This window comes from Schistocerca serialis, chromosome 1 (assembly GCF_023864345.2).
Source record: "Schistocerca serialis cubense isolate TAMUIC-IGC-003099 chromosome 1, iqSchSeri2.2, whole genome shotgun sequence".
Classification (NCBI taxonomy): domain Eukaryota; kingdom Metazoa; phylum Arthropoda; class Insecta; order Orthoptera; family Acrididae; genus Schistocerca; species Schistocerca serialis.
The window spans coordinates 1212222282-1212233286 of NC_064638.1; the positions used below are offsets into that span (position 1 = coordinate 1212222282).

Genomic DNA, 11005 nt, shown 5'->3' on the forward strand with positions numbered 1-11005 from the left:
TGTCTTGTGCCAGCCTCTTCACCTCAGAATTGCATTTTCAACCTATGTTCTCAATCATTTCCTATATATATCACAATATCCGTCTTCCTCTACACTTTTTACTCTCTACGCCTCCTTCTAGTACCAACGAAGTTATTTCCTCGTGTCTTAAGGTGTCCTATCATCCTGTCCCTCCTTCATGTCAGTATATTCCATATATTCCTTTCCTCGACGATTCTACAGTGAACCTCCTCATTGCTTATTTCATCAGTTCACCTAATTTTCAACATCCTTCTGCAGCACCACATCTGAAATGCTCCGATTCCCTTCTATTAATGTTTTCTCACTGCTATACAGTGCTTTGCGCCAAACGTACATTCTCAGAAATTTATTCCTCAAATTAAGACCTAGGTTTGATACTAGTAGACTTCTCTTGACCAGGAATGCACTTTTCTACAGATCTGCTTGCTTTTTATGTCCTCCTTGCTCCGTCCATATAGGGTTATTTTGCTACCTACGTAGAAGAATTCCTTAAATTTATTTACTTCGTGATCGATAGTATTATACTGTTAAGTCTGTCGCTGTTCTCGTTTCTGATTCTTCTCATTACTTTCGCCTTTATTCGATTTACTATCAAACCAAGTTCTGTACCGATTATATTGTTCATTGCATTCAACAAGTTCTGTAATTGTACTTCACTTTCACTGAGGGTAACAATGTCATCACCGTATCTCATCATTAATATTCTTTGACCTGTAATTCAAATTTCCCTTTTGAAACTTTGTTTCATTTTCGTCATTGCTTCTTCCATGTCTAGAGTTAAAATTAGGGGCCGAAGACTACGAATCTGTCTTACACCCTTTTTAATCCGAGCGCTTCGTTCTTAGTCTTACATTTTTATTATTCTCTCTTGGCTCATGTACAAAGCGTGTATTACTCGTCTTCCCCTATAGCTTACCCATATTTTTCTTGGAATTTCTAACGTCTTGCATCGTTTGACATTGTCAACGTTTTTCCAAGTGTCTTTGTGTTTCTTCAGTCTTCCACAAAGCCAAACTGACCGTCATCTAACACATACTGATCTTAGTTTTCCATTATTCTGTATATTATTCTTGTCAGCAACTTGGATGAATGAGCTGTTAAGCTAGTAGTGCGATAATTTTTGCACCCTCCAGCTCTTGCAATCTTGGGAACTGTGTGCGAGATGTTTTTCCGAAAGTTTGCTGGTATATTGCCAGACGCAAAAATACTACACACCAACCTGAACAGCCGTTATGTTGATAGTTTGCTTAATGGTTTTAGAAATTCTGTTGGAATGTTATTTATCAACATTACTCGATCTGAAATCTTCCAAACAACTTTCAAATTTTGATTCTACTGCTGGGTCCCCCACCTCTTCTGTATCGACTCCTGCTTTTCCTTAAACAAGGTCACCAAATAAATCTTAGCCGTCATAAAGGCCTTCAGTGTACTCCTTTCAGATATCCGCTCTCTCCTCTGCATTTAACAGAGGAATTCCGGTTCCATTCATAATATTACCACGCTAGCTTTTAATTTCACAGAAGGCTGTTTTAACTTTTTTATATTCTGAGTCAGCCCTTGCGCCAAGTACGTCTTTGTGGATTTCTTCACATTCTTCATCTAGGCATTTCACCTCAGCTTCCCTACAATTTCTGTTTATTTCATTGCTAAGTGGTTTGCATATCTGTAATTCTGAAATTCCCTAAACGTTTTTGCACTTCCTTCTTTCGTAGATAACCTGAAGTATTTCTTCTGTTACCCATGTTTCCTCGCAATTACCTTCTTTATAACACTGTTTTTCTTTCCAACTTCTGTGTCTGCCATTTTTACACATGTCCATTCCTCTTCAGCTGAGCTGCCTACTGGGCTATTCATTATGGCACTATCTACAGTGCTACAGAGCTTCAAGCACCTCTCTTCATTCTCTAGTACTTCTGTAACTGACTTTGTTGCGCATTGATTCTTTCTGATTGATCACTTAAACTTCAGCCTACTCTTCATCACTCCTAAGTTTCCGTCTGAGTCTATTTGTGTTCTAGGGTACGCCTTGCAATTCAGTACCTGATTTCGGAATCTCTGCCTGACCATGGTGTAACGTAACCGAAATTTTACCGTATGTTCAGGCCACATTTGCGTACACCTCCTTCTCTCGTGATTCCTGAACAGAATATTTGCTGTTACTAGCTGAAATTTATTGCAGAACTTAGTGTTTCTCCTGTCTCGTTCCTGCTACCAATCATATATTCTCCCTTTCTTCTGATCCTGCACCGGCAACCGCATTTTAATCCCGCATAACTTAAATTTTTATCGCTCCTTACGTTCTAAGCAAAGAAGGGAAAGCAGAAAGGTGGAAGGAGTTTATAGAGGGTCTATACAAGGGCAATGTACTTGAGGACAATATTATGGAAATGGAAGAGGATGAAGATGAAATGGGAGTTACGATACTGCGTGAAGCGTTTGACAGAGCACTGAAAGACCTGAGTCGAAACAAGGCCCCGGGAGTAGACAACATTCCATTAGAACTACTGACGGCCTTGGAAGAGCCAGTCCTGACAAAACTGTACCATCTGGTGAGCAAGATGTATGAGACAGGCGAAATACCCTCAGACTTTAAGAAGAATATAATAATTCCAATCCCAAAGAAAGCAGGTGCTGACAGATGTGAAAATTATAGAACAATCAGTGTAATAAGTCACGGATGCAAAATACTACCGCGAATTCTACACTGACGAATAGAAAAACTGGTAGAAGCCGACCTCGGGGAAGATCAGTTTGGATTCCGTAGAAATATTGGAACACGGCGGCAATGCTGACCTTACGACTTACCTTAGAAGAAAGATTAAGGAAAGGCAAACCTACGTTTCTAGCATTTGTAGAGTTAGAGAAAGCTTTGACAATGTTGACTGGAATACTCTCTTTAAAAATTCTAAAGATGGCAGGGGTAAAATACAGGGAGCGAAAGGCCACTTACAATTTGTACAAAAACCAGATGGCAGTTATAACAGTCGACGGACATGAAAGGGAAGCAGTGGTTGGGCCCATCCCCATTTTATTTAATCTGTATATTGAGCAAGCAGTAAAGGAAACAAAAGAAAAATTCGGAGTAAGTATTAAAATCCATGGAGAAGAAATAAAAACTTTGAGGTTCGCCGATGACATTGTAATTCTGTCAGAGACAGCAAAGGACTTGGAAGAGCAGTTGAACGGAATGGACGGTGTCTTGAAAAGAGGATATGAGATGAAGATCAACAAAAGCAAAACGAGGATAATGGAATGTAGTCGAAATAAGTATGGTGATGCTGAGGGAATTAGATTAGGAAATGAGACAATTAAAGTAGTAAAGGAGTTTTGCTATTTGGGGAGCAAAATAACTGATGATGGTCGAAGTAGAGAGGATATAAAATGTAGACTGGCGATGGCAAGGAAAGCGTTTCTGAAGAAGAGAAATTTGTTAACATCGAGTGTAGATTTAAGTGTCAGGAAGTCGTTTCTGAAAGTATTTGTATGGAGCTTAGGCATCTATGGAAGTGAAGCAAGGACGATAACTAGTTTGGACAAGAAGTGAATAGAAGCTTTCGCAATGTGGTGCTACAGAACATTGCTGAAGATTAGATGGGAAGATCATATAACTAATGAGGAGGTATTGAATAGGATTGGGGAGAGAAGTTTGTGGCACAAGTTGACTAGAAGAAGGGATCGGTTGGTAGGACATGTTCTGAGGCATCAAGGGATCACCAATTTAGTACTGGAGGGCAGCGTGGAGGGTAAAAATCGTAGAGGGAGACCAAGAGATTAATACACTAGACAGATTCAGAAGGATGTATGTTGCAGTAGGTACTGTGAGATGAAGAAGCTTGCACAGGATAGAGTAGCATGGAGAGCTGCATCAAACCAGTCTCAGGAGTGAAGACTACAACAACAACAACGTACTGAATTACCTGTTCAATATCCTCCTATACTTCCTCTATCTCTTCATCTTTCGCCAGGACGTCAGCATCTGTATCTAAATTAACGTTGTCGGCATTGGTCTATTGCCGACTCTGATGAGAATATCCCTCTCACTGAAGTGTTCACAGTAACTCACTCTGTGCCCTACGTTGCAATTCATAACAAGTCCTTCTCCCGTCATACAATTTTATGCTGTTATTAATATTAGCCTATATTCGTCTGACCAGAAACGCTTTTCTTCTTTCCGTGTCACTTCACTGACTCTACTATATCTAGGTTCAACTTTGGCATTTAAGTTTTCAGATTTTCTAGCTTCTCTACCATGTTCAAGCTTCGGATAGCCCACGCCCCGATTCGTAGAACATTGTCCTTTCTTAAGCTATTCAACCATTTTCTCGTTAGCAACCTCCTTCTTCGCAGTCCCCTTCTGGATAACCGAATAGGGAACAAGTCTAGAATCTTTTGCCACTGCAGAAATCGTCATGATACTTTTTCAATTACAAGCCAAGTGTCCTGTGTATACACATGTACCTTTAATGCAGTGGTTTCCATTGTCTTTTGCAATCTCATGCGGTTCGTAACTGCTCATTCTTCCGCCTTCAGCACCAGTTTCCCTCATAAAACGTAAGAACATCTGTCCGCTCCTCCACCCTGTTTGACAAGGCTGTTGGCTTAATGAGGGTGACTTCTTGTGCCGAATCTCTTCAGACGCCATTGCTGATTTTTTCTTTTTTTTCTTCTAAATTTTAGCACGGCATGTTCCAAATCGGGACAGAAGATGCTCTGATTGCTAATCAAAGACGATACGTCTAGTCCATTTCTGCTGCATGCTACGAATTTCGAGGTATGCATTTCTACTTACTAGGGTGTTGAGATAACTTTTTGAAATTTATGCAACTGAAAGATCTCTTGAAATATCGGCCCACGACGAAATTAAGCTCGCATCAAATTGGAAACCTAATAGTGAGACAGTGCTGCGGCTGCATTTACTGTCAGTAGCGGTATACAGGGGCAGCATAGGTAGCTATTATACTTTGTGTTCTAATGCCAATTTCATTAATGACTAGTGCGTGGTAGGAGTACTTTCATTTTCACTGGTCGTGTTAATTTTGTAAGAGTGATTTGTGCACAGTCCGCATGCATAAACGCTGTCACACTTCGAAGTATCAACTGAGTACAATTGCCTACAATGTGTATTGTTGTTACACTATTGAGCCAGTCACCTTTTTCATCGTAGATAACGGACGTTCCAAATCCCAGTCACATAGTCCCTAGCAACGCACGTTCTTCTGTGACTGTCGGTAAATTACTGAAAAGATAGAAGTTTTGTGATTGTTTTAATAACTGTATAAGTAGTAGATGGAGTAACAATTTCAAAAAGCAAACATTCACACAGTTCATTTAAATTGTGGTTACGCTATGAGACGAGTGCACTTCATTATGTATATTTTGAAGTACCTCCATAGCCCATTCATACGATATTTCGATCTTTGTCTTAAGTATATCATTCGGTTTTTGTCAAAATGATTCGGTGGGCGGAACAAAGATTTAAATTTTCCCTTTTTGTCGGGTGTAAACCATGAGTGCCTTTTAAATTCTTGCAATCAATTTAGCAGTGGTATTGTGCTGTCTGTCGGTGATCACTTGTGTTTCTATAGTGCTTCTGTGGAAATAAATTTGTGCTTTGACTTTGATATTAATGTTACTCATAATCAGTTTGTAGGTCAGCCGATATTTCAAAGATAAATAGGAATATGACGATTTTAAGACAATAATTTTCAATAAGAAGTAGACCAATAAAAGTTAAAATTCTACACCATTCATTTATTTTCTCTAAATATTGAATTACATGTTCATTTTCTTACAATACAGTTAACAAATGCAGAAAGAGACTGACTACTTTCTTACGTTGTGAAACAATGCTTGGAGAGACATAAGCATTGTTATTCAAAGGAGAATTTCATCAAAGAATACAGTCACAATTCGAAATTCTTACTCGAAAAGGTATGGTCTGTCAATATTTTTTCGGTTGTACTGCACCACTTACGGTATCCTTTTAGTAATAGTTTTTTCGGGAACCGAGGCTGGAATGCTGTCTGAGAGAGTCGAATAGGTTAGTGGCAATAATTACACAGTCGTCAACAAACACAGTGTCAAATTTCACCTCGTGTAAGAATATTAAAAGACTTGACTGAAATGCACATTGGAAACAGCAGGAAAATATTCTCTGCTGATATATAAAATTAGCAAGTAAATTGCAGTCAAAGTGGTTGGAAACGATACCATTTAAGAGAGTTCACTGGTGTTTCACACGTTTAGTACTTACAATGTGCAGCAGAACATTATTTATCTGGCTTCTAGCTTTACTTGCACTTAAAATACGAACTACCAATACAATATAGTCTTTCGCTCGAACCACACTGAGTATTATATGAATACTACAAAACAATTAATAAATAACATGAAATTAATAAATAACATGAAAGAAACATTTGGAAATTTCATCGTCAGAACGTTGCACTGCGTGCTCGTCGATAAAACAAATGGAATAAATAATACATACACACAGTAAACAACAAAGAAATAAGTTAATATGAGCATATCCCAGCTGCATAAGAAATTGTAAACTTCATGTCTGCTAGCCTTACATTGGACGGATAGTCAATAATAGGCAATTATTAAGTCACTGGACGGTTAAACGATCTTGCAGATCTAGCAGAGGACAGGTAGAAATTAAAATCCCCTAATCGCAGTCGTATACTGACCCAGGATTGAAACCTAGGCCTGGATTATGAAACACTTGTAATTTTTTTTTTTTGCTCTGTATTAGCAAATGCTAAGTACAGACTGAAGGCTCAGCCTTACTCACTCCTCATAAAAAGCTGAGCATTCGATGAAAACTAAAAAAAGAAGTAATAAGTCGATAAGTTATACTTAAAAAATTCCAACAAACAATAAATTAGTCGCATTGTAAGAAGAAACTGAATAAACAGTACAAGCACGCAGTAAAAGAAATAAGTTACTGTGAGCGCCTCTGAGTGACAATCTGTAAAATTGAGAACTAGTCTCCCTGTTGTACTGTGGACAGTACCACTTGCAAAAGAGTCTATGGACGAATACTATTTATAACTCAGGGCTTATGCAGTATTAACACAAAAATTCGAGGACGGAGTCAACAGGCGTTCAAATCAAACCCCCTAATCGCAATCCAGTATTGCTCCAGGATTCATCTGTCGACGTGGCTGGCAGAAGAGGACGTCACTGTACTTGCTGTGGGCCCGCAGCACGCACTGCGGTCCGCAGGTTGCGTTCGCGGTGAGGCGGTGCTTCTGATCCCCGTCCATGTACAGCCGCAGCTCGTACGTCTCCACGCAGTTCTCCAGGCCGAGCTTCAGCAGGTTGTGCCAGGCCTTGCTGAGCCAGCGCTTGGAGCAGTGGCCAGCCCTGCTGAGTACCCTGCCGTCAACCATCGAGACTTGGTACAGAAACAGCACCAAAGCCAAGGCAATGAGAACGACTGCTGCCTTCTGGTTGGCCATCGCGACTGTGTTCGGTCGAAATTTGGGGAACGTATTTATACAGGTTAGGTAGAGAGATACTCAGCGATAAAGATCTTGAATGTGGAGCCCCACGAGGAAGTGATAGGTGTTCACGTTATCTTCTCTGTGGAGGGACGTCGCAGAGGGACACGTCATGATCGGAGGTCTGCCAAGTTATCGCAGGAAGCAGTGAGGAAACTGTGTTCGTAAGGTAGCGGTGAATGAACCGCATAGCGATTGACGTGTCAAGATTTGTCTCAAAACCTAATACATTGCTGCTGTTTCAAGTTTGTGATCTGAGTTTAGTTAACTTCATCGGCGAAGGAACTATCGATTCCCTTGCTAAATGAAGTTAATTTAAACAATAATTTGAAAACACAAAAATTACTGGTATCTACCTGTGTCTCAGTAGTTCTGATCATTACCGTATGTTTGTAAGGATGTGTTGGAATGATACCAGTAACTTTCTGTGTTTGAAGGAATTTTCATTATCGATACTTGTTTGCAGCTTCTGTGGTGGTAAAGAGATGCTGGACTGATACCAATAACTTCCAGTGTTTGAAGGAATTTTCACTATCGATACTTGTTGAAGGTTTCTGTGGTGGTGGCACACAGTCCTACCTTTAATAGCAGTTCTACCATAAAAGCTCAAAGTATATTTTTTGAGTAAAATTCAGTCGTTTGCATCGCACGAAGTAGAAGTTTGCTATGCTTTTGATAGTGGTCTTTGTATCCCGTTGAGTGAGACGCTCTTCGAGACTAATAAAAAACAAAAAGAAACTCCGTCCGGACAGGCCATGAAGGCCCAACGGTACCGATCGGCCGCTATGTCATCCTCAGCTCACAGACCTCACTGGATGGTCGGCCGAAGTGGCCGAGTGGTTCTAGGTGCTACAGTCTGGAACCGCAAAACCGCTACGGTCGCAGGTTCGAATCCTGCCTCGGGCATGGATGTGTGTGATGCCCTTAGGTAAGTTAGGTTTAAGTAGTTCTAAGTTATAGGGGACTAATGACCTCAGAAGTTAAGTCCCATAGTGGTCAGAGCCACTTGAACCTCACTGGATGCGGATATGGAGGGGCATGTGGTCAGCACACCGCTCTCCCGGCTGTGTGTCGGTTCATGAGGACGGAGCCGCTGCTTTGCAGTCACGTAGGTCCTTAGTTTGCCTCACAAGGGCTGAGTGCACCCCGCTTCCAACAGCGCTCGGCAAACTGGATGGTCACCCATCCAAGTGCTAGCCCAGCCCGACAGCGCTTAACTTCGGTGATCTGACGGGAACCGGTGTTACCACTGCGGCAAGGCCGTTGTCCTTCGAGACTTATTCTTGGAATTGTAATTAGATAAAACAGAAACCATATTAGGATGACATTTCATGTTTATCTTTTTGTTATATACTGATAAATTTTAAGGCTGGCATTTACACATTTATGTTCGTCTTAAGAACACATTTTTGGACTTGAAATGTTCTTCCGTAATGTTCTCTGTCAGTCCAGCACCACTATCCGAGGTTCGCGAGAGACTGGTTGATGCCGCATATGGATGCTGGAGGGCAAGGGTTGAGGGTGGTTACTGAGGCACATTTGACGTTAGTAAGATATAAACCAAATATGATTATACCGTACACAGATTTGCTATATAAACGTCAGGTACACCTGAGACGACGCTAGAAACCTGGGAATCGATAATGGGTAAATGAATTGAAAATAATTTAATCGCACTCTGAGGCAATTTCCGTTTTTCTTTTTTTTTTCTAGGTAATCGAATAATTCCGTCTCCAGAGACCCTCCGATGGAAAAAGCAATAAGACGCACTGAGGTGACGAAAGTTATGAGATACCGCCAAATATCGTGTCTGATTTCCTATCGTCCTGCGTAGTGCAGCAACTTGACGTCACAACGACTCAGTGAGTCTTTGGAAGTCCCCTGCAGATATACTGAGCCATCCTGACTATAGCCACCCATAATTGCGGAAATGTTGCCGGCGCAGGATTTTGTGCACCAACGGACATCTCGATAATGCCCATTAATAACCGATGGGTTTCATGTCGGGCGATCTGGGTGGCCAGATGATTCTCTCGAATTGTCCAGAATATTCTTTGAGCCAACGGCGAACGATTCTGGCCGATGACATGGCGCCTTGTCATTCTGCTGTCGTTTTGAAACATGAAGTCCATGAATGGCATGAAATGGTCTCCAAGCAGCCGAACACAACCATCCCCAGTCAATGATCTGTTCAGCTGGTCGAGAGGACCCAGTTCACTGTACCGAAAAACAGCCCACACCATTACGGATTCACCACCAACTTGCACAGTAGCTTGCTAACAACTTGGTTCCGTGTCAGTGTGGGGTGTGAGCCACACACTTACCCTACCATCAGCTCTTACCAACTGAACTCGGCGTGCATCTCAGCAGGGTACTGTTTTCCATTCATCAAGATTAGATTAGTTCTTGTTCCACAGATCATGAATACGACACTTCGTAATGATGTGGAACATGTCAGGTTATTAAAAGGTGTCTATATAAGATATTAAATAACATAAAATATTACATGAAACTTAATATTTTTAATATTTTTTTGTGGGGGTTGGGGAAATTACCCACTTAGTATATCCAAAAATTCATCTAATTAGTAGAACGAGTTGCCATTAAGAAATTGTTTTAATTTCCTTTTAAATGCTATATGGCTATCTGGTGGACTTTTGATGCTATTAGGTAAGTGACCAAAGATTTTTGTGGCAGCATAATTTACCCCCTTCTGAGCCAAAGTTAGATTTAACCTTGAGCAGTGAAGATCATCCTTTCTCCTAGTGTTGTAGCCATGTACACTGCTATTACTTTTGAATTCGTTCGGATGGTTAATAACAAATTTCATAAGTGAATATATGTATATTGTGGGGCTACAGTGGAGATCCCTAGCTCTTTAAATAAGTGTCTGCAGGATGATCTTGGATAAGTTCCAGCAATTATTCTGATTACACGCTTTTGTGCAATGAACACTCGTTCACTCAATGATGAGTTACCCCAGAATATGATGCCACACGAAAGCAGAGAATGAATAAAGCCGTGGTAAGCTAATTTTCTGAGATGTATATCGCCAAAATTTGCAATGACCCTAATAACATAAGTAGCTGAACTCAAACGTTTCAGCAGATTCTCATCAATGCATACACCTAGAAATTTTGAATATTCTACCTTAGCTACCGATTTCTGATCGAAGTCTCTATTTATTAATGGTGTCATTCCATTTACTGTGTGGGACATTATATACTGTGTTTTGTCAAAGTTGACTGAGAGCCCATTTGCAGAGAACCACTTAATGATTTTCTGAAAAACATCGTTTATAATTTCACCAGTTAATTCTTTTCTCTTGGGTGTGATAGCTGTACTTGTATCATCGGCAAAACGTACCAGCTTTGCATCTTCGTAAATATAGAATGGCAAGTCATTAATATATATTAAGAACAGCAGAGAACCCAAGACCGAACCTTGCGGCTCCTCATTCTTGATTGTTCCCCAGT

The 11005-nt window shown here is 40.6% G+C and overlaps 1 pseudogene; it reads right to left on the bottom strand.

Annotated features, from left to right (window-relative positions):
• Positions 1 to 8679: 8679 nt before the first annotated feature.
• On the bottom strand, positions 8680 to 8797 carry LOC126428144 (5S ribosomal RNA; annotated as a pseudogene).
• Between the last annotated feature and the right edge of the window lie 2208 nt (positions 8798 to 11005).